Below are 27,923 nucleotides of genomic sequence, written 5' to 3'. Positions count from 1 at the left end.
GCTCCACCGAGGCACCCACCATACAGCTCCACCGATGCACCCACCACACAGCTCCACCGATGCACCCACCACACAGCTCCACCGATGCACCCACCACACAGCTCCACCGACACAGCTTCACCGATGCACCCACCACACAGCTCCACCGATGCACCCAACACACAGCTCCACCGATGCACCCACCACACAGCTCCACTGATGCACTCACCACACAGCTCCACCGAGGCACCCACCATACACCTCCACCGAGGCACCCACCAGACAGCTACACCAATGCACCCACCACACAGCTCCACCGATGCACCCACCACACAGCTCCACCGAGGTACTCACCATACAGCTCCACCGATGCACCCACCGCACAGCTCCACCGATGCACCCACCACACAGCTCCACAGATGCACCCACCACACAGCTCCACAGATGCACCCACCACCCAGCTCCACCGATGCACCCACCACACAGCTCCACCGAGGCACCCACCATACAGCTCCACCGAGGTACCCACCATACAGCTCCACCGATGCACCCACCACACAGCTCCACCGATTCACCCACCACACTGCTCCACCGATGCACCCACCACACAGCTCCACCGATGCACCCACCACACAGCTCCACCGATGCAGCCACCACACAGCTCCCCCGACACAGCTTCACCGATGCACCCACCACACAGCTCCACCGATGCACCCACCACACAGCTCTACCGATGCACCCACCACACAGCTCCACCGAGGCACCCACCATACAGCTCCACCGTGGCAGCCACCATACAGCTCCACCGAGGTACTCACCATACAGCTCCTCCGATTAACCCACCACACAGCTCCACTGATGCACCCACCACACAGCTCCACCGATGCACCCACCACACAGCTCCACAGATGCACCCACCACACAGCTCCACAGATGCACCCACCACACAGATCCACAGATGCACCCACCACCCAGCTCCACCGATGCACCCACCACCCAGCTCCACCGATGCACCCACCACACAGCTCCACCGATGCACCCACCACACAGCTCCACCAATGCACCCACCACACAGCTCCACCGATGCACCCACCACCCAGCTCCACCGATGCACCCACCACCCAGCTCCGCTGATGCACCCACCACCCAGCTCCACAGATGCACCCACCACACAGCTCTACCGACACAGCTCCACCGATGCACCCACCACCAAGCTCAACTGATGCAACCACCACACAGCTCCACCGACACAGCTCCACCGAGGCACCCACCACACAGCTCCACAGATGCACCCACCACACAGCTCCACAGATGCACCCACCACCCAGCTCCACCGATGCACCCACCACCCAGCTCCACCGATGCACCCACCACACAGCTCTACCAATGCAGCCACCACACAACTCCACCGACACAGCTCCACCGATGCACCCACCACACAGCTCCACCGACACAGCTCCACTGATGCACCCACCATCCAGCTCCACCGATGCACCCAGCACACAGCTCCACCGACACAGCTCCACGATGCACCCACCACACAGCTCCACCGATGCACCCACCACACAGCTCCACCGATGCACCCACCACACAGCTCCACCGATGCACCCACCACACAGCTCCACCGATGCACCCACCACACATCTGCACCGAGGCACCCACCATAGAGCTCCACCGAGGCACCCACCATACAGCTCCACCGATGAACCCACCACACAGCTCCACCAATGCACCCACCACACAGCTCCACCGATGCACCCACCACACAGCTCCACCGAGGCACCCACCAGACAGCTACACTGATGCACCCAGCACACAGCTCCACCGATGCACCCACCACACAGCTCCACCGAGGTGCTCACCATAAAGCTCCACCGATGCACCCACCACACAGCTCCACCGATGCACCCACCACACAGCTCCACAGATGCACCCACCACACAGCTCCACAGATGCACCCACCACCCAGCTCCACCAATGCACCCACCACCCAGCTCCACCGATGCACCCACCACACAGCTCCACCGAGGCACCCACCATACAGCTCCATGAGGTACCCACCATACAGCTCCACCGATGCACCCACCACACAGCTCCACCGATTCACCCACCACACTGCTCCAACGATGCACCCACCACACAGCACCACCGATGCACCCACCACACAGCTCCACCGATGCAGCCACCACACAGCTCCCCCGACAGCTTCACCGATGCACCCACCACACAGCTCCACCAATGCACCCACCACACAGCTCCACCGATGCACCCACCACACAGCTCCACCGATGCACCCACCACACAGCTCCACCAATGCACCCACCACACAGCTCCACCGATGCACCCACCACCCAGCTCCACCGATGCACCCACCACCCAGCTCTGCTGATGCACCCACCACCCAGCTCCACCGATGCACCCACCACACAGCTCTACCGACACAGCTCCACCGATGCACCCACCACCAAGCTCCACTGATGCAACCACCACACAGCTCCACCGACACAGCTCCACCGAGGCACCCACCACACAGCTCCACAGATGCACCCACCACACAGCTCCACAGATGCACCCACCACCCAGCTCCACCGATGCACCCACCACCCAGCTCCACCGATGCACCCACCACACAGCTCTACCAATGCAGCCATCACACAGCTCCACCGACACAGCTCCACCGATGCACCCACCACACAGCTCCACCGACACAGCTCCACCGATGCACCCAGCACACAGCTCCACCGACACAGCTCCACGATGCACCCACCACACAGCTCCACCGATGCACCCACCACACAGCTCCACCGATGCACCCACCACACAGCTCCACCGATGCACCCACCACACAGCTCCACCGAGGCAACCACCACACAGCTCCACCGAGGCACCCACCACACAGCTCCACTGAATAACCCACCACACAGCTCCACCGATGCACCCACCACACAGCTCCACCGATGCACCCACCACACATCTTCACCGAGGCACCCACCATAGAGCTCCACCGAGGCACCCACCATACAGCTCCACCGATGCACCCACCACACAGCTCCACCAATGCACCCACCACACAGCTCCACCGATGCACCCACCACACAGCTCCACCGAGGCACCCACCAGACAGCTACACCGATGCACCCACCACACAGCTCCACTGATGCACCCACCACACAGCTCCACCGAGGTGCTCACTATAAAGCTCCACCGATGCACCCACCACACAGCTCCACCGATGCACCCACCACACAGCTCCACAGATGCACCCACCACACAGCTCCACAGATGCACCCACCACCCAGCTCCACCAATGCACCCACCACCCAGCTCCACCGATGCACCCACCACACAGCTCCACCGAGGCACCCACCATACAGCTCCACCGAGGTACCCACCATACAGCTCCACCGATGCACCCACCACACAGCTCCACCGATTCACCCACCACACTGCTCCACCGATGCACCCACCACACAGCACCACCGATGCACCCACCACACAGCCCCACCGATGCAGCCACCACACAGCTCCCCCGACACAGCTTCACCGATGCACCCACCACACAGCTCCACCGATGCACCCACCACACAGCTCCACCGATGCACCCACCACACAGCTCCACCGAGGCACCCACCATACAGCTCCACGAGGCAGCCACCATACAGCTACACCGATGCACCCACCACACAGCTCCACCGAGGTACTCACCATACAGCTCCTCCGATAAACCCACCACACAGCTCCACTGATGCACCCACCACACAGCTCCACAGATGCACCCACCACACAGCTCCACAGATGCATCCACAACACAGATCCACAGATGCACCCACCACCCAGCTCCACCGATGCACCCACCACCCAGCTCCACCGATGCACCCACCACACAGCTCCACCGATGCACCCACCACACAGCTCCACCAATGCACCCACCACACAGCTCCACCGATGCACCCACCACCCAGCTCTGCTGATGCACCCACCACCCAGCTCCACCGATGCACCCACCACACAGCTCTACCGACACAGCTCCACCGATGCACCCACCACCAAGCTCCACTGATGCAACCACCACACAGCTCCACCGACACAGCTCCACCGAGGCACCCACCACACAGCTCCACAGATGCACCCACCACACAGCTCCACAGATGCACCCACCACCCAGCTCCACCGATGCACCCACCACCCAGCTCCACCGATGCACCCACCACACAGCTCTACCAATGCAGCCATCACACAGCTCCACCGACACAGCTCCACCGATGCACCCACCACACAGCTCCACCGACACAGCTCCACCGATGCACCCAGCACACAGCTCCACCGACACAGCTCCACGATGCACCCACCACACAGCTCCACCGATGCACCCACCACACAGCTCCACCAATGCACCCACCACACAGCTCCACCGATGCACCCACCACACAGCTCCACCGAGGCAACCACCACACAGCTCCACCGAGGCACCCACCACACAGCTCCACTGAATAACCCACCACACAGCTCCACCGATGCACCCACCACACAGCTCCACCGATGCACCCACCACACATCTTCACCGAGGCACCCACCATAGAGCTCCACCGAGGCACCCACCATACAGCTCCACCGATGCACCCACCACACAGCTCCACCAATGCACCCACCACACAGCTCCACCGATGCACCCACCACACAGCTCCACCGAGACACCCACCAGACAGCTACACCGATGCACCCACCACACAGCTCCACTGATGCACCCACCACACAGCTCCACCGAGGTGCTCACCATAAAGCTCCACCGATGCACCCACCACACAGCTCCACCGATGCACCCACCACACAGCTCCACAGATGCACCCACCACACAGCTCCACAGATGCACCCACCACCCAGCTCCACCAATGCACCCACCACCCAGCTCCACCGATGCACCCACCACACAGCTCCACCGAGGCACCCACCATACAGCTCCACCGAGGTACCCACCATACAGCTCCACCGATGCACCCACCACACAGCTCCACCGATTCACCCACCACACTGCTCCACCGATGCACCCACCACACAGCACCACCGATGCACCCACCACACAGCCCCACCGATGCAGCCACCACACAGCTCCCCCGACACAGCTTCACCGATGCACCCACCACACAGCTCCACCGATGCACCCACCACACAGCTCCACCGAGGCACCCACCATACTGCTCCACGAGGCAGCCACCATACAGCTACACCGATGCACCCACCACACAGCTCCACCGAGGTACTCACCATACAGCTCCTCCGATAAACCCACCACACAGCTCCACTGATGCACCCACCACACAGCTCCACAGATGCACCCACCACACAGCTCCACAGATGCATCCACAACACAGATCCACAGATGCACCCACCACCCAGCTCCACCGATGCACCCACCACCCAGCTCCACCGATGCACCCACCACACAGCTCCACCGATGCACCCACCACACAGCTCCACCAATGCACCCACCACACAGCTCCACCGATGCACCCACCACCCAGCTCCACCGATGCATCCACCACCCAGCTCCGCTGATGCACCCACCACCCAGCTCCACCGATGCACCCACCACACAGCTCTACCGACACAGCTCCACCGATGCACCCACCACCAAGCTCCACTGATGCAACCACCACACAGCTCCACCGACACAGCTCCACCAAGGCACCCACCACACAGCTCCACAGATGCACCCACCACACAGCTCCACAGATGCACCCACCACCCAGCTCCACCGATGCACCCACCACCCAGCTCCACCGATGCACCCACCACACAGCTCTACCGATGCAGCCACCACACAGCTCCACCAACACAGCTCCACCGATGCACCCACCTCACAGCTCCACCGACACAGCTCCACCGATGCACCCACCACCCAGCTCCACCGATGCACCCAGCACACAGCTCCACCGACACAGCTCCACGATGCACCCACCACACAGCTCCACCGATGCACCCACCACACAGCTCCACCGATGCACCCACCACACAGCTCCACCAATGCACCCACCACACAGCTCCACCGAGGCAACCACCACACAGCTCCACCGAGGCACCCACCACACAGCTCCACCGAACGACCCACCACACAGCTCCACCGATGCACCCACCACACAGCTCCACCGATGCACCCACCACACATCTGCACCGAGGCACCCACCATAGAGCTCCACTGAGGCACCCACCATACAGCTCCACCGATGCACCCACCACACAGCTCCACCAATGCACCCACCACACAGCTCCACCGATGCACCCACCACACAGCTCCACTGAGGTACCCACCATACAGCTCCACCGATACACCCACCACACAGCTCCACCGATGCACCCACCACACAGCTCCTCCGATGTACCCACCACACAGCTCCACCGATGCAGCCACCACAGCTTCACCGACATAGCTTCACCGATGCACCCACCGCACAGCTCCACCGATGCACCCACCACTCAGCTCCACCGATGCACCCACCAAATAGCTCCACCGATACACCCACCACACAGCTCCACCGAGGCACCCACCACACAGCTACACCAAGGCACCCACCACACCGCTCCACTGAGGCACCCACAACACAGCTCCACAGAGGCACCCACCACACAGCTCCACAGATGCACCCACCACCCAGCTCCACCGATGCACCCACCACCCAGCTCCACCGATGCACCCACCAGACAGCTCTACCGATGCAGCCACCACACAGCTCCACCGACACAGCTCCACCGATGCACCCACCACCCAGCTCCACCGATGCACCCACCACACAGCTTCACCGACACAGCTCCACCAATGCACCCACCACCCAGCTCCACCGATGCACCCAGCACACAGCTCTACCGACACAGCTCCACCGATGCACCCACCACACAGCTCCACCGATGCACCCACCACACAGCTCCACCGATGCACCCACCACACAGCTCCACCGAGGCACCCACCACACAGCTCCACCGAACGACCCACCACACAGCTCCACCGATGCACCCACCACACAGCTCTAGCGATGCAGCCACCACACAGCTCCACCGACACAGCTCCACTGATGCACCCACCACCCAGCTCCACCGATGCACCCACCACACAGCTCCACCAACACAGCTCCACCGATGCACCCACCACACAGCTCCACCGATGCACCCACCACACAGCTCCACCGAGGCACCCATCATACAGCTCCACCCAGGCACCCACCACACAGCTCCACCGATGCAGCCACCACACAGCTCCACCGGCACAGCTCCACCGATGCACCCACCACACAGCTCCACCGATGCACCCACCACACAGCTCCACCACACAGTTCCACCGATGCACCCACCACACAGCTCTACCAATGCACCCACCACACAGCTCCACCGATGCACCCACCGCACAGCTCCACCGAGGCACCCACCATACAGCTCCACCGAGGCACCCACCATACAGCTACACCGATGCACCCACCACACAGCTCCACCGATGCACCCACCACACAGCTCCACCGAGGTACTCACCATACAGCTCCACCGATGCACCCACCACACAGCTCCACCGATGCACCCACCACACAGCTCCACCGATGCACCCACCACACAGCTTCACAGATGCACCCACCACACAGCTCCACAGATGCACCCACCACACAACTCCACAGATGCACCCACCACCCAGCTCCACCGATGCACCCACCACCCAGCTCCACCGATGCACCCAACATACAGCTCCAACGATGCACCCACCACACAGCTCCACCGATGCACCCACCACACAGCTCCACCGATGCACCCACCACACAGCTCCACCGATGCACCCACCACCCAGCTCCACTGATGCACCCACCACCCAGCTCCACCAATGCACCCACCACACAGCTCTACTGACACAGCTCCACCGATGCACCCACCACCAAGCTCCACTGATGCAACCACCACACAGCTCCACCGACACAGCTCCACCAATGCACCCACCACACAGCTCCACGGATGCCCCCACCACACAGCTCCACCGATGCACCCACCACACAGCTCCACCGAGGCACCCACCACACAGCTCTACTGATGCAACCACCACACAGCTCCACTGACACAGCTCCACCGATGCACCCACCACACAGCTCCATCGATGCACCCACCTAACAGCTCCACCGAGGCACCCACCACACAGCTCCACCGAACGACCCACCACACAGCTCCACCGATGCACCCACCACACAGCTCTACTGATGCAACCACCACACAGCTCCACCGACACAGCTTCACTGATGCACCCACCACAGAGCTCCACCGATGCATCCACCACACAGCTCCACTGATGCACCCAGCTCCACCGATGCACCCACCAGAAAGCTCCACCGACACAGCATTACCGATGCACCCACCACACAGCTCCACTGATGCAACCACCACACAGCTCCACCGACCCAGCTCCACCGATGCACCCACCACAGAGCTCCACAGATGCCCCCACCACACAGCTCCACCGATGCACCCACCACACAGCTCCACCGAGGCACCTACCACACAGCTCCACCGAGGCACCCACCACACAGCTCCACCGAGGCACCTACCACACAGCTCCACCGATGCACCCACCACACAGCTCCACCGATGCACCCACCACACAGCTCCACTGATGCACCCACCACACAGCTCCACCGAGGCACCCACCACACAGCTTCACCGATGCACCCACCACAGAGCTCCACCGAGGCACCCACCACACAGCTCCACCGAGGCACCCACCACACAGCTCCACCAAGGCACCCACCACACAGCTCCACCGAGGCACCCACCACACAGCTCCACCGAACGACCCACCACACAGCTCCACCGATGCAGCCACCACACAGCTCCACCGATGCAGCCACCACACAGCTCCACTGACACAGCTCCACCGATGTACCCATCACCCAGCTCCACCGAGGCACCCAGCTCCACCGACACAGCTCCACCGGTGCACCCACCACACAGCTCAAACGAGGCACCCACCATACAGATCCACGAAGGCACCCACCACACAGCTCCACCGATGCACCCACCACCCAGCTCCACCGAGGCACCCACCACCCAGCTCCACCGATGCACCCACCACCCAGCTCCACCGACACATCTTCACCGATGCACCCACCACACAGCTCCACCGATGCACCCACCACACAGCTCCACCGAGGCAACCACCACACAGCTCCACCGATGCACCCACCACACAGCTCCACCGATGCACCCACCACACAGCTCCACCGAGGCACCCACCACACAGCTCCACCGAGGCACCCACCATACAGCTCCACCGAGGCAGCCACCATACAGCTACACCGATGCACCCACCACACAGCTCCACCGAGGTACTCACCATACAGCTCCTCCGATAAACCCACCACACAGCTCCACTGATGCACCCACCACACAGCTCCACCGATGCACCCACCACACAGCTCCACAGATGCACCCACCACACAGCTCCACAGATGCACCCACAACACAGATCCAGATGCACCCACCACCCAGCTCCACCGATGCACCCACCACCCAGCTCCACCGATGCACCCACCACACAGCTCCACCGATGCACCCACCACACAGCTCCACCAATGCACCCACCACACAGCTCCACCGATGCACCCACCACCCAGCTCCACCGAGGTACTCACCATACAGCTCCTCCGATAAACCCACCACACAGCTCCACCGATGCACCCACCACACAGCTCCACAGATGCACCCACCACACAGCTCCACAGATGCACCCACCACACAGATCCACAGATGCACCCACCACCCAGCTCCACCGATGCACCCACCACCCAGCTCCACCGATGCACCCACCACACAGCTCCACCGATGCACCCACCACACATCTTCACCGAGGCACCCACCATAGAGCTCCACCGAGGCACCCACCATACAGCTCCACCGATGCACCCACCACACAGCTCCACCAATGCACCCACCACACAGCTCCACCGATGCACCCACCACACAGCTCCACCGAGGCACCCACCAGACAGCTACACCGATGCACCCACCACACAGCTCCACCGATGCACCCACCACACAGCTCCACCGAGGTGCTCACCATAAAGCTCCACCGATGCACCCACCACACAGCTCCACCGATGCACCCACCACACAGCTCCACAGATGCACCCACCACACAGCTCCACAGATGCACCCACCACCCAGCTCCACCAATGCACCCACCACCCAGCTCCACCGATGCACCCACCACACAGCTCCACCGAGGCACCCACCATACAGCTCCACCGAGGTACCCACCATACAGCTCCACCGATGCACCCACCACACAGCTCCACCGATTCACCCACCACACTGCTCCACCGATGCACCCACCACACAGCACCACCGATGCACCCACCACACAGCCCCACCGATGCAGCCACCACACAGCTCCCCCGACACAGCTTCACCGATGCACCCACCACACAGCTCCACCGATGCACCCACCACACAGCTCCACCGATGCACCCACCACACAGCTCCACCGAGGCACCCACCATACAGCTCCACGAGGCAGCCACCATACAGCTACACCGATGCACCCACCACACAGCTCCACTGAGGTACTCACCATACAGCTCCTCCGATAAACCCACCACACAGCTCCACTGATGCACCCACCACACAGCTCCACAGATGCACCCACCACACAGCTCCACAGATGCACCCACAACACAGATCCACAGATGCACCCACCACCCAGCTCCACCGATGCACCCACCACCCAGCTCCACCGATGCACCCACCACACAGCTCCACCGATGCACCCACCACACAGCTCCACCAATGCACCCACCACACAGCTCCACCGATGCACCCACCACCCTGCTCCACCGATGCATCCACCACCCAGCTCCGCTGATGCACCCACCACCCAGCTCCACCGATGCACCCACCACACAGCTCTACCGACACAGCTCCACCGATGCACCCACCACCAAGCTCCACTGATGCAACCACCACACAGCTCCACCGACACAGCTCCACCAAGGCACCCACCACACAGCTCCACAGATGCACCCACCACACAGCTCCACAGATGCACCCACCACCCAGCTCCACCGATGCACCCACCACCCAGCTCCACCGATGCACCCACCACACAGCTCTACCGATGCAGCCACCACACAGCTCCACCAACACAGCTCCACCGATGCACCCACCTCACAGCTCCACCGACACAGCTCCACCGATGCACCCACCACCCAGCTCCACCGATGCACCCAGCACACAGCTCCACCGACACAGCTCCACGATGCACCCACCACACAGCTCCACCGATGCACCCACCACACAGCTCCACCGATGCACCCACCACACAGCTCCACCAATGCACCCACCACACAGCTCCACCGAGGCAACCACCACACAGCTCCACCGAGGCACCCACCACACAGCTCCACCGAACGACCCACCACACAGCTCCACCGATGCACCCACCACACAGCTCCACCGATGCACCCACCACACATCTGCACCGAGGCACCCACCATAGAGCTCCACTGAGGCACCCACCATACAGCTCCACCGATGCACCCACCACACAGCTCCACCAATGCACCCACCACACAGCTCCACCGATGCACCCACCACACAGCTCCACTGAGGTACCCACCATACAGCTCCACCGATACACCCACCACACAGCTCCACCGATGCACCCACCACACAGCTCCTCCGATGTACCCACCACACAGCTCCACCGATGCAGCCACCACACAGCTTCACCGACATAGCTTCACCGATGCACCCACCGCACAGCTCCACCGATGCACCCACCACTCAGCTCCACCGATGCACCCACCATATAGCTCCACCGATACACCCACCACACAGCTCCACCGAGGCACCCACCACACAGCTACACCAAGGCACCCACCACACCGCTCCACTGAGGCACCCACAACACAGCTCCACAGAGGCACCCACCACACAGCTCCACAGATGCACCCACCACCCAGCTCCACCGATGCACCCACCACCCAGCTCCACCGATGCACCCACCAGACAGCTCTACCGATGCAGCCACCACACAGCTCCACCGACACAGCTCCACCGATGCACCCACCACCCAGCTCCACCGATGCACCCACCACACAGCTTCACCGACACAGCTCCACCAATGCACCCACCACCCAGCTCCACCGATGCACCCAGCACACAGCTCTACCGACACAGCTCCACCGATGCACCCACCACACAGCTCCACCGATGCACCCACCACACAGCTCCACCGATGCACCCACCACACAGCTCCACCGAGGCACCCACCACACAGCTCCACCGAACGACCCACCACACAGCTCCACCGATGCACCCACCACACAGCTCTAGCGATGCAGCCACCACACAGCTCCACCGACACAGCTCCACTGATGCACCCACCACCCAGCTCCACCGATGCACCCACCACACAGCTCCACCAACACAGCTCCACCGATGCACCCACCACACAGCTCCACCGATGCACCCACCACACAGCTCCACCGAGGCACCCATCATACAGCTCCACCCAGGCACCCACCACACAGCTCCACCGATGCAGCCACCACACAGCTCCACCGGCACAGCTCCACCGATGCACCCACCACACAGCTCCACCGATGCACCCACCACACAGCTCCACCACACAGTTCCACCGATGCACCCACCACACAGCTCTACCAATGCACCCACCACACAGCTCCACCGATGCACCCACCGCACAGCTCCACCGAGGCACCCACCATACAGCTCCACCGAGGCACCCACCATACAGCTACACCGATGCACCCACCACACAGCTCCACCGATGCACCCACCACACAGCTCCACCGAGGTACTCACCATACAGCTCCACCGATGCACCCACCACACAGCTCCACCGATGCACCCACCACACAGCTCCACAGATGCACCCACCACACAGCTCCACAGATGCACCCACCACACAACTCCACAGATGCACCCACCACCCAGCTCCACCGATGCACCCACCACCCAGCTCCACCGATGCACCCAACATACAGCTCCAACGATGCACCCACCACACAGCTCCACCGATGCACCCACCACACAGCTCCACCGATGCACCCACCACACAGCTCCACCGATGCACCCACCACCCAGCTCCACTGATGCACCCACCACCCAGCTCCACCAATGCACCCACCACACAGCTCTACTGACACAGCTCCACCGATGCACCCACCACCAAGCTCCACTGATGCAACCACCACACAGCTCCACCGACACAGCTCCACCAATGCACCCACCACACAGCTCCACGGATGCCCCCACCACACAGCTCCACCGATGCACCCACCACACAGCTCCACCGAGGCACCCACCACACAGCTTCACCGATGCACCCACCACACAGCTCTACTGATGCAACCACCACACAGCTCCACTGACACAGCTCCACCGATGCACCCACCACACAGCTCCATCGATGCACCCACCTAACAGCTCCACCGAGGCACCCACCACACAGCTCCACCGAACGACCCACCACACAGCTCCACCGATGCACCCACCACACAGCTCTACTGATGCAACCACCACACAGCTCCACCGACACAGCTTCACTGATGCACCCACCACAGAGCTCCACCGATGCATCCACCACACAGCTCCACTGATGCACCCAGCTCCACCGATGCACCCACCAGAAAGCTCCACCGACACAGCATTACCGATGCACCCACCACACAGCTCCACTGATGCAACCACCACACAGCTCCACCGACCCAGCTCCACCGATGCACCCACCACAGAGCTCCACAGATGCCCCCACCACACAGCTCCACCGATGCACCCACCACACAGCTCCACCGAGGCACCTACCACACAGCTCCACCGAGGCACCCACCACACAGCTCCACCGAGGCACCTACCACACAGCTCCACCGATGCACCCACCACACAGCTCCACCGATGCACCCACCACACAGCTCCACTGATGCACCCACCACACAGCTCCACCGAGGCACCCACCACACAGCTTCACCGATGCACCCACCACAGAGCTCCACCGAGGCACCCACCACACAGCTCCACCGAGGCACCCACCACACAGCTCCACCAAGGCACCCACCACACAGCTCCACCGAGGCACCCACCACACAGCTCCACCGAACGACCCACCACACAGCTCCACCGATGCAGCCACCACACAGCTCCACCGATGCAGCCACCACACAGCTCCACTGACACAGCTCCACCGATGTACCCATCACCCAGCTCCACCGAGGCACCCAGCTCCACCGACACAGCTCCACCGGTGCACCCACCACACAGCTCAAACGAGGCACCCACCATACAGATGCACGAAGGCACCCACCACACAGCTCCACCGATGCACCCACCACCCAGCTCCACCGAGGCACCCACCACCCAGCTCCACCGATGCACCCACCACCCAGCTCCACCGACACATCTTCACCGATGCACCCACCACACAGCTCCACCGATGCACCCACCACACAGCTCCACCGAGGCAACCACCACACAGCTCCACCGATGCACCCACCACACAGCTCCACCGATGCACCCACCACACAGCTCCACCGAGGCACCCACCACACAGCTCCACCGAGGCACCCACCATACAGCTCCACCGAGGCAGCCACCATACAGCTACACCGATGCACCCACCACACAGCTCCACCGAGGTACTCACCATACAGCTCCTCCGATAAACCCACCACACAGCTCCACTGATGCACCCACCACACAGCTCCACCGATGCACCCACCACACAGCTCCACAGATGCACCCACCACACAGCTCCACAGATGCACCCACAACACAGATCCAGATGCACCCACCACCCAGCTCCACCGATGCACCCACCACCCAGCTCCACCGATGCACCCACCACACAGCTCCACCGATGCACCCACCACACAGCTCCACCAATGCACCCACCACACAGCTCCACCGATGCACCCACCACCCAGCTCCACCGAGGTACTCACCATACAGCTCCTCCGATAAACCCACCACACAGCTCCACCGATGCACCCACCACACAGCTCCACAGATGCACCCACCACACAGCTCCACAGATGCACCCACCACACAGATCCACAGATGCACCCACCACCCAGCTCCACCGATGCACCCACCACCCAGCTCCACCGATGCACCCACCACACAGCTCCACCGAATGACCCACCACACAGCTCCACCGATGCACCCACCACACAGCTCTAGCGATGCAGCCACCACACAGCTCCACCGACACAGCTCCACTGATGCACCCACCACCCAGCTCCACCGATGCACCCACCACACAGCTCCACCAACACAGCTCCACCGATGCACCCACCACACAGCTCCACCGATGCACCCACCACACAGCTCCACCGAGGCACCCATCATACAGCTCCACCCAGGCACCCACCACACAGCTCCACCGATGCAGCCACCACACAGCTCCACCGGCACAGCTCCACCGATGCACCCACCACACAGCTCCACCGATGCACCCACCACACAGCTCCACCACACAGTTCCACCGATGCACCCACCACACAGCTCCACCAATGCACCCACCACACAGCTCCACCGATGCACCCACCGCACAGCTCCACCGAGGCACCCACCATACAGCTCCACCGAGGCACCCACCATACAGCTACACCGATGCACCCACCACACAGCTCCACCGATGCACCCACCACACAGCTCCACCGAGGTACTCACCATACAGCTCCACCGATGCACCCACCACACAGCTCCACCGATGCACCCACCACACAGCTCCACCGATGCACCCACCACACAGCTCCACAGATGCACCCACCACACAGCTCCACAGATGCACCCACCACACAACTCCACAGATGCACCCACCACCCAGCTCCACCGATGCACCCACCACCCAGCTCCACCGATGCACCCAACATACAGCTCCAACGATGCACCCACCACACAGCTCCACCGATGCACCCACCACACAGCTCCACCGATGCACCCACCACACAGCTCCACCGATGCACCCACCACCCAGCTCCACTGATGCACCCACCACCCAGCTCCACCAATGCACCCACCACACAGCTCTACTGACACAGCTCCACCGATGCACCCACCACCAAGCTCCACTGATGCAACCACCACACAGCTCCACCGACACAGCTCCACCAATGCACCCACCACACAGCTCCACGGATGCCCCCACCACACAGCTCCACCGATGCACCCACCACACAGCTCCACCGAGGCACCCACCACACAGCTTCACCGATGCACCCACCACACAGCTCTACTGATGCAACCACCACACAGCTCCACTGACACAGCTCCACCGATGCACCCACCACACAGCTCCATCGATGCACCCACCACACAGCTCCACCGAGGCACCCACCACACAGCTCCACCGAACGACCCACCACACAGCTCCACCGATGCACCCACCACACAGCTCTACTGATGCAACCACCACACAGCTCCACCGACACAGCTTCACTGATGCACCCACCACAGAGCTCCACCGATGCATCCACCACACAGCTCCACTGATGCACCCAGCTCCACCGATGCACCCACCAGAAAGCTCCACCGACACAGCATTACCGATGCACCCACCACACAGCTCCACTGATGCAACCACCACACAGCTCCACCGACCCAGCTCCACCGATGCACCCACCACAGAGCTCCACAGATGCCCCCACCACACAGCTCCACCGATGCACCCACCACACAGCTCCACCGAGGCACCTACCACACAGCTCCACCGAGGCACCCACCACACAGCTCCACCGAGGCACCTACCACACAGCTCCACCGATGCACCCACCACACAGCTCCACCGATGCACCCACCACACAGCTCCACTGATGCACCCACCACACAGCTCCACCGAGGCACCCACCACACAGCTTCACCGATGCACCCACCACAGAGCTCCACCGAGGCACCCACCACACAGCTCCACCGAGGCACCCACCACACAGCTCCACCAAGGCACCCACCACACAGCTCCACCGAGGCACCCACCACACAGCTCCACCGAACGACCCACCACACAGCTCCACCGATGCAGCCACCACACAGCTCCACCGATGCAGCCACCACACAGCTCCACTGACACAGCTCCACCGATGTACCCACCACCCAGCTCCACCGAGGCACCCAGCTCCACCGACACAGCTCCACCGGTGCACCCACCACACAGCTCAACCGAGGCACCCACCATACAGATCCACGAAGGCACCCACCACACAGCTCCACCGATGCACCCACCACCCAGCTCCACCGATGCACCCACCACACAGCTCCACCGATGCACCCACCACCCAGCTCCACCGACACATCTTCACCGATGCACCCACCACACAGCTCCACCGATGCACCCACCACACAGCTCCACCGAGGCAACCACCACACAGCTCCACCGATGCACCCACCACACAGCTCCACCGATGCACCCACCACACAGCTCCACCGAGGCACCCACCACACAGCTCCACCGAGGCACCCACCATACAGCTCCACCGAGGCAGCCCCCATACAGCTACAACGATGCACCCACCACACAGCTCCACCGAGGTACTCACCATACAGCTCCTCCGATAAACCCACCACACAGCTCCACTGATGCACCCACCACACAGCTCCACCGATGCACACACCACACAGCTCCACCGATGCAGCCACCACACAGCTCCACCGATGCAGCCACCACACAGCTCCACTGACACAGCTCCACCGATGTACCCACCACCCAGCTCCACCGAGGCACCCAGCTCCACCGACACAGCTCCACCGGTGCACCCACCACACAGCTCAACCGAGGCACCCACCATACAGATCCACGAAGGCACCCACCACACAGCTCCACCGATGCACCCACCACCCAGCTCCACCGATGCACCCACCACACAGCTCCACCGATGCACCCACCACCCAGCTCCACCGACACATCTTCACCGATGCACCCACCACACAGCTCCACCGATGCACCCACCACACAGCTCCACCGAGGCAACCACCACACAGCTCCACCGATGCACCCACCACACAGCTCCACCGATGCACCCACCACACAGCTCCACCGAGGCACCCACCACACAGCTCCACCGAGGCACCCACCATACAGCTCCACCGAGGCAGCCCCCATACAGCTACAACGATGCACCCACCACACAGCTCCACCGAGGTACTCACCATACAGCTCCTCCGATAAACCCACCACACAGCTCCACTGATGCACCCACCACACAGCTCCACCGATGCACACACCACACAGCTCCACAGATGCACCCACCACACAGCTCCACAGATGCACCCACAACACAGATCCAAATGCACCCACCACCCAGCTCCACCGATGCACCCACCACCCAGCTCCACCGATGCACCCACCACCCAGCTCCACCGATGCACCCACCACACAGCTCCACCAATGCACCCACCACACAGCTCCACCGATGCACCCACCACCCAGCTCCACCGAGGTACTCACCATACAGCTCCTCCGATAAACCCACCACACAGCTCCACTGATGCACCCACCACACAGCTCCACCGATGCACCCACCACACAGCTCCACAGATGCACCCACCACACAGATCCACAGATGCACCCACCACCCAGCTCCACCGATGCACCCACCACCCAGCTCCACCGATGCACCCACCACACAGCTCCACCGATGCACCCACCACACAGCTCCACCAATGCACCCACCACACAGCTCCACCGATGCACCCACCACCCAGCTCCACCGATGCACCCACCACCCAGCTCTGCTGATGCACCCACCACCCAGCTCCACCGATGCACCCACCACACAGCTCCACCGATGCACCCACCACACAGCTCCACCAATGCACCCACCACACAGCTCCACCGATGCACCCACCACCCAGCTCCACCGAGGTACTCACCATACAGCTCCTCCGATAAACCCACCACACAGCTCCACTGATGCACCCACCACACAGCTCCACCGATGCACCCACCACACAGCTCCACAGATGCACCCACCACACAGATCCACAGATGCACCCACCACCCAGCTCCACCGATGCACCCACCACCCAGCTCCACCGATGCACCCACCACACAGCTCCACCGATGCACCCACCACACAGCTCCACCAATGCACCCACCACACAGCTCCACCGATGCACCCACCACCCAGCTCCACCGATGCACCCACCACCCAGCTCTGCTGATGCACCCACCACCCAGCTCCACCGATGCACCCACCACACAGCTCTACCGACACAGCTCCACCGATGCACCCACCACCAAGCTCCACTGATGCAACCACCACACAGCTCCACCGACACAGCTCCACCGAGGCACCCACCACACAGCTCCACAGATGCACCCACCACACAGCTCCACAGATGCACCCACCACCCAGCTCCACCGATGCACCCACCACCCAGCTCCACCGATGCACCCACCACACAGCTCTACCAATGCAGCCACCACACAGCTCCACCGACACAACTCCACCGATGCACCCACCACACAGCTCCACCGACACAGCTCCACCGATGCACCCAGCACACAGCTCCACCGACACAGCTCCACGATGCACCCACCACACAGCTCCACCGATGCACCCACCACACAGCTCCACGATGCACCCACCACACAGCTCCACCGATGCACCCACCACACAGCTCCACCGAGGCAACCACCACACAGCTCCACCGAGGCACCCACCACACAGCTCCACCGAATAACCCACCACACAGCTCCACCGATGCACCCACCACACAGCTCCACCGATGCACCCACCACACATCTTCACCGAGGCACCCACCATAGAGCTCCACCGAGGCACCCACCATACAGCTCCACCGATGCACCCACCACACAGCTCCACCAATGCACCCACCACACAGCTCCACCGATGCACCCACCACACAGCTCCACCGAGGCACCCACCAGACAGCTACACCGATGCACCCACCACACAGCTCCACCGATGCACCCACCACACAGCTCCACCGAGGTGCTCACCATAAAGCTCCACCGATGCACCCACCACACAGCTCCACCGATGCACCCACCACACAGCTCCACAGATGCACCCACCACACAGCTCCACAGATGCACCCACCACCCAGCTCCACCAATGCACCCACCACCCAGCTCCACCGATGCACCCACCACACAGCTCCACCGAGGCACCCACCATACAGCTCCACCGAGGTACCCACCATACAGCTCCACCGATGCACCCACCACACAGCTCCACCGATGCACCCACCACACAGCTCCACCGAGGCACCCACCATACAGCTCCACAGAGGCAGCCACCATACAGCTACACCGATGCACCCACCACACAGCTCCACCGATGCACCCACCACACAGCTCCACCAATGCACCCACCACACATCTGCACCGAGGCACCCACCATACAGCTCCACCGAGGCACCCACCATACAGCTCCACCGATGCACCCACCACACAGCTCCACCGATGCACCCACCACACAGCTCCACCGATGCACCCACCACACAGCTCCACCGACACAGCTTCACCGATGCACCCACCACACAGCTCCACCGATGCACCCACCACACAGCTCCACCGATGCACCCACCACACAGCTCCACTGATGCACTCACCACACAGCTCCACCGATGCACCCACCACACAGCTCCACCGATGCACCCACCACACAGCTCCACAGATGCACCCACCACACAGCTCCACAGATGCACCCACCACCCAGCTCCACCGATGCACCCACCACACAGCTCCACCGAGGCACCCACCATACAGCTCCACCAAGGTACCCACCATACAGCTCCACCGATGCACCCACCACACAGCTCCACCGATTCACCCACCACACTGCTCCACCGATGCACCCACCACACAGCTCCACCGATGCACCCACCACACAGCTCCACCGATGCAGCCACCACACAGCTCCCCCGACACAGCTTCACCGATGCATCCACCACACAGCTCCACCGATGCACCCACCACACAGCTCTACCGATGCACCCACCACACAGCTCCACCGAGGCACCCACCATACAGCTCCACCGAGGCAGCCACCATACAGCTACACCGATGCACCCACCACACAGGTCCACCGATGCACCCACCACACAGCTCCACCGAGGTACTCACCATACAGCTCCTCCGATAAACCCACCACACAGCTCCACTGATGCACCCACCACACAGCTCCACCGATGCACCCACCACACAGCTCCACAGATGCACCTACCACACAGCTCCACAGATGCACCCACCACACAGATCCACAGATGCACCCACCACCCAGCTCCACCGATGCACCCACCACCCAGCTCCACCGATGCACCCACCACACAGCTCCACCGATGCACCCACCACACAGCTCCACCAATGCACCCACCACACAGCTCCACCGATGCACCCACCACCCAGCTCCACCGATGCACCCACCACCCAGCTCTGCTGATGCACCCACCACCCAGCTCCACCGATGCACCCACCACACAGCTCTACCGACACAGCTCCACCAATGCACCCACCACCAAGCTCCACTGATGCAACCACCACACAGCTCCACCGACACAGCTCCACCGAGGCACCCACCACACAGCTCCACAGATGCACCCACCACACAGCTCCACAGATGCACCCACCACCCAGCTCCACCGATGCACCCACCACCCAGCTCCACCGATGCACCCACCACACAGCTCTACCAATGCAGCCACCACACAGCTCCACCGACACAGCTCCACCGATGCACCCACCACACAGCTCCACCGACACAGCTCCACCGATGCACCCACCACCCAGCTCCACCGATGCACCCAGCACACAGCTCCACCGACACAGCTCCACGATGCACCCACCACACAGCTCCACCGATGCACCCACCACACAACTCCACCGATGCACCCACCACACAGCTCCACCGATGCACCCACCACACAGCTCCACCGAGGCAACCACCACACAGCTCCACCGAGGCACCCACCACACAGCTCCACCGAATAGCCCACCACACAGCTCCACCGATGCACCCACCACACAGCTCCACCGATGCACCCACCACACATCTGCACCGAGGCACCCACCATAGAGCTCCACCGAGGCACCCACCATACAGCTCCACCGATGCACCCACCACACAGCTCCACCAATGCACCCACCACACAGCTCCACTGATGCACCCACCACACAGCTCCACCGAGGCACCCACCAGACAGCTACACCGATGCACCCACCACACAGCTCCACCGATGCACCCACCACACAGCTCCACCGAGGTGCTCACCATAAAGCTCCACCGATGCACCCACCACAAAGCTCCACTGATGCACCCACCACACAGCTCCACAGATGCACCCACCACACAGCTCCACAGATGCACCCACCACCCAGCTCCACCAATGCACCCACCACCCAGCTCCACCGATGCACCCACCACACAGCTCCACCGAGGCACCCACCATACAGCTCCATGAGGTACCCACCATACAGCTCCACCGATGCACCCACCACACAGCTCCACCGATTCACCCACCACACTGCTCCACCGATGCACCCACCACACAGCACCACCGATGCACCCACCACACAGCTCCACCGATGCAGCCACCACACAGCTCCCCCGACAGCTTCACCGATGCACCCACCACACAGCTCCACCGATGCACCCACCACACAGCTCCACCGATGCACCCACCACACAGCTCCACCGATGCACCCACCACACAGCTCCACCGAGGCACCTACCACACAGCTCCACCGAGGCACCCACCACACAGCTCCACCGAGGCACCTACCACACAGCTCCACCGATGCACCCACCACACAGCTCCACCGATGCACCCACCACACAGCTCCACTGATGCACCCACCACACAGCTCCACCGAGGCACCCACCACACAGCTTCACCGATGCACCCACCACAGAGCTCCACCGAGGCACCCACCACACAGCTCCACCGAGGCACCCACCACACAGCTCCACCAAGGCACCCACCACACAGCTCCACCGAGGCACCCACCACACAGCTCCACCGAACGACCCACCACACAGCTCCACCGATGCAGCCACCACACAGCTCCACCGATGCAGCCACCACACAGCTCCACTGACACAGCTCCACCGATGTACCCACCACCCAGCTCCACCGAGGCACCCAGCTCCACCGACACAGCTCCACCGGTGCACCCACCACACAGCTCAACCGAGGCACCCACCATACAGATCCACGAAGGCACCCACCACACAGCTCCACCGATGCACCCACCACCCAGCTCCACCGATGCACCCACCACACAGCTCCACCGATGCACCCACCACCCAGCTCCACCGACACATCTTCACCGATGCACCCACCACACAGCTCCACCGATGCACCCACCACACAGCTCCACCGAGGCAACCACCACACAGCTCCACCGATGCACCCACCACACAGCTCCACCGATGCACCCACCACACAGCTCCACCGAGGCACCCACCACACAGCTCCACCGAGGCACCCACCATACAGCTCCACCGAGGCAGCCCCCATACAGCTACAACGATGCACCCACCACACAGCTCCACCGAGGTACTCACCATACAGCTCCTCCGATAAACCCACCACACAGCTCCACTGATGCACCCACCACACAGCTCCACCGATGCACACACCACACAGCTCCACCGATGCAGCCACCACACAGCTCCACCGATGCAGCCACCACACAGCTCCACTGACACAGCTCCACCGATGTACCCACCACCCAGCTCCACCGAGGCACCCAGCTCCACCGACACAGCTCCACCGGTGCACCCACCACACAGCTCAACCGAGGCACCCACCATACAGATCCACGAAGGCACCCACCACACAGCTCCACCGATGCACCCACCACCCAGCTCCACCGATGCACCCACCACACAGCTCCACCGATGCACCCACCACCCAGCTCCACCGACACATCTTCACCGATGCACCCACCACACAGCTCCACCGATGCACCCACCACACAGCTCCACCGAGGCAACCACCACACAGCTCCACCGATGCACCCACCACACAGCTCCACCGATGCACCCACCACACAGCTCCACCGAGGCACCCACCACACAGCTCCACCGAGGCACCCACCATACAGCTCCACCGAGGCAGCCCCCATACAGCTACAACGATGCACCCACCACACAGCTCCACCGAGGTACTCACCATACAGCTCCTCCGATAAACCCACCACACAGCTCCACTGATGCACCCACCACACAGCTCCACCGATGCACACACCACACAGCTCCACAGATGCACCCACCACACAGCTCCACAGATGCACCCACAACACAGATCCAAATGCACCCACCACCCAGCTCCACCGATGCACCCACCACCCAGCTCCACCGATGCACCCACCACCCAGCTCCACCGATGCACCCACCACACAGCTCCACCAATGCACCCACCACACAGCTCCACCGATGCACCCACCACCCAGCTCCACCGAGGTACTCACCATACAGCTCCTCCGATAAACCCACCACACAGCTCCACTGATGCACCCACCACACAGCTCCACCGATGCACCCACCACACAGCTCCACAGATGCACCCACCACACAGATCCACAGATGCACCCACCACCCAGCTCCACCGATGCACCCACCACCCAGCTCCACCGATGCACCCACCACACAGCTCCACCGATGCACCCACCACACAGCTCCACCAATGCACCCACCACACAGCTCCACCGATGCACCCACCACCCAGCTCCACCGATGCACCCACCACCCAGCTCTGCTGATGCACCCACCACCCAGCTCCACCGATGCACCCACCACACAGCTCCACCGATGCACCCACCACACAGCTCCACCAATGCACCCACCACACAGCTCCACCGATGCACCCACCACCCAGCTCCACCGAGGTACTCACCATACAGCTCCTCCGATAAACCCACCACACAGCTCCACTGATGCACCCACCACACAGCTCCACCGATGCACCCACCACACAGCTCCACAGATGCACCCACCACACAGATCCACAGATGCACCCACCACCCAGCTCCACCGATGCACCCACCACCCAGCTCCACCGATGCACCCACCACACAGCTCCACCGATGCACCCACCACACAGCTCCACGATGCACCCACCACACAGCTCCACCGATGCACCCACCACACAACTCCACCGATGCACCCACCACACAGCTCCACCGATGCACCCACCACACAGCTCCACCGAGGCAACCACCACACAGCTCCACCGAGGCACCCACCACACAGCTCCACCGAATAGCCCACCACACAGCTCCACCGATGCACCCACCACACAGCTCCACCGATGCACCCACCACACATCTGCACCGAGGCACCCACCATAGAGCTCCACCGAGGCACCCACCATACAGCTCCACCGATGCACCCACCACACAGCTCCACCAATGCACCCACCACACAGCTCCACTGATGCACCCACCACACAGCTCCACCGAGGCACCCACCAGACAGCTACACCGATGCACCCACCACACAGCTCCACCGATGCACCCACCACACAGCTCCACCGAGGTGCTCACCATAAAGCTCCACCGATGCACCCACCACAAAGCTCCACTGATGCACCCACCACACAGCTCCACAGATGCACCCACCACACAGCTCCACAGATGCACCCACCACCCAGCTCCACCAATGCACCCACCACCCAGCTCCACCGATGCACCCACCACACAGCTCCACCGAGGCACCCACCATACAGCTCCATGAGGTACCCACCATACAGCTCCACCGATGCACCCACCACACAGCTCCACCGATTCACCCACCACACTGCTCCACCGATGCACCCACCACACAGCACCACCGATGCACCCACCACACAGCTCCACCGATGCAGCCACCACACAGCTCCCCCGACAGCTTCACCGATGCACCCACCACACAGCTCCACCGATGCACCCACCACACAGCTCCACCGATGCACCCACCACACAGCTCCACCGATGCACCCACCACACAGCTCCACCGAGGCACCTACCACACAGCTCCACCGAGGCACCCACCACACAGCTCCACCGAGGCACCTACCACACAGCTCCACCGATGCACCCACCACACAGCTCCACCGATGCACCCACCACACAGCTCCACTGATGCACCCACCACACAGCTCCACCGAGGCACCCACCACACAGCTTCACCGATGCACCCACCACAGAGCTCCACCGAGGCACCCACCACACAGCTCCACCGAGGCACCCACCACACAGCTCCACCAAGGCACCCACCACACAGCTCCACCGAGGCACCCACCACACAGCTCCACCGAACGACCCACCACACAGCTCCACCGATGCAGCCACCACACAGCTCCACCGATGCAGCCACCACACAGCTCCACTGACACAGCTCCACCGATGTACCCACCACCCAGCTCCACCGAGGCACCCAGCTCCACCGACACAGCTCCACCGGTGCACCCACCACACAGCTCAACCGAGGCACCCACCATACAGATCCACGAAGGCACCCACCACACAGCTCCACCGATGCACCCACCACCCAGCTCCACCGATGCACCCACCACACAGCTCCACCGATGCACCCACCACCCAGCTCCACCGACACATCTTCACCGATGCACCCACCACACAGCTCCACCGATGCACCCACCACACAGCTCCACCGAGGCAACCACCACACAGCTCCACCGATGCACCCACCACACAGCTCCACCGATGCACCCACCACACAGCTCCACCGAGGCACCCACCACACAGCTCCACCGAGGCACCCACCATACAGCTCCACCGAGGCAGCCCCCATACAGCTACAACGATGCACCCACCACACAGCTCCACCGAGGTACTCACCATACAGCTCCTCCGATAAACCCACCACACAGCTCCACTGATGCACCCACCACACAGCTCCACCGATGCACACACCACACAGCTCCACCGATGCAGCCACCACACAGCTCCACCGATGCAGCCACCACACAGCTCCACTGACACAGCTCCACCGATGTACCCACCACCCAGCTCCACCGAGGCACCCAGCTCCACCGACACAGCTCCACCGGTGCACCCACCACACAGCTCAACCGAGGCACCCACCATACAGATCCACGAAGGCACCCACCACACAGCTCCACCGATGCACCCACCACCCAGCTCCACCGATGCACCCACCACACAGCTCCACCGATGCACCCACCACCCAGCTCCACCGACACATCTTCACCGATGCACCCACCACACAGCTCCACCGATGCACCCACCACACAGCTCCACCGAGGCAACCACCACACAGCTCCACCGATGCACCCACCACACAGCTCCACCGATGCACCCACCACACAGCTCCACCGAGGCACCCACCACACAGCTCCACCGAGGCACCCACCATACAGCTCCACCGAGGCAGCCCCCATACAGCTACAACGATGCACCCACCACACAGCTCCACCGAGGTACTCACCATACAGCTCCTCCGATAAACCCACCACACAGCTCCACTGATGCACCCACCACACAGCTCCACCGATGCACACACCACACAGCTCCACAGATGCACCCACCACACAGCTCCACAGATGCACCCACAACACAGATCCAAATGCACCCACCACCCAGCTCCACCGATGCACCCACCACCCAGCTCCACCGATGCACCCACCACCCAGCTCCACCGATGCACCCACCACACAGCTCCACCAATGCACCCACCACACAGCTCCACCGATGCACCCACCACCCAGCTCCACCGAGGTACTCACCATACAGCTCCTCCGATAAACCCACCACACAGCTCCACTGATGCACCCACCACACAGCTCCACCGATGCACCCACCACACAGCTCCACAGATGCACCCACCACACAGATCCACAGATGCACCCACCACCCAGCTCCACCGATGCACCCACCACCCAGCTCCACCGATGCACCCACCACACAGCTCCACCGATGC

The 27,923-nt window shown here is 62.7% G+C and overlaps 1 long non-coding RNA gene across 1 annotated transcript in view; it reads left to right on the top strand.

Annotated features, from left to right (window-relative positions):
- Positions 1–27,923, top strand: part of LOC144767477 (uncharacterized) — a 329,141-nt gene that overhangs the window by 158,202 nt on the left and 143,016 nt on the right. The window lies entirely within an intron of this gene.

Source organism: Lissotriton helveticus, chromosome 7 (assembly GCF_964261635.1).
Source record: "Lissotriton helveticus chromosome 7, aLisHel1.1, whole genome shotgun sequence".
Taxonomy (NCBI): domain Eukaryota; kingdom Metazoa; phylum Chordata; class Amphibia; order Caudata; family Salamandridae; genus Lissotriton; species Lissotriton helveticus.
Note: the sequence above shows the minus strand (reverse complement) of the source record. Positions and strands in the feature narration are given on the sequence as shown.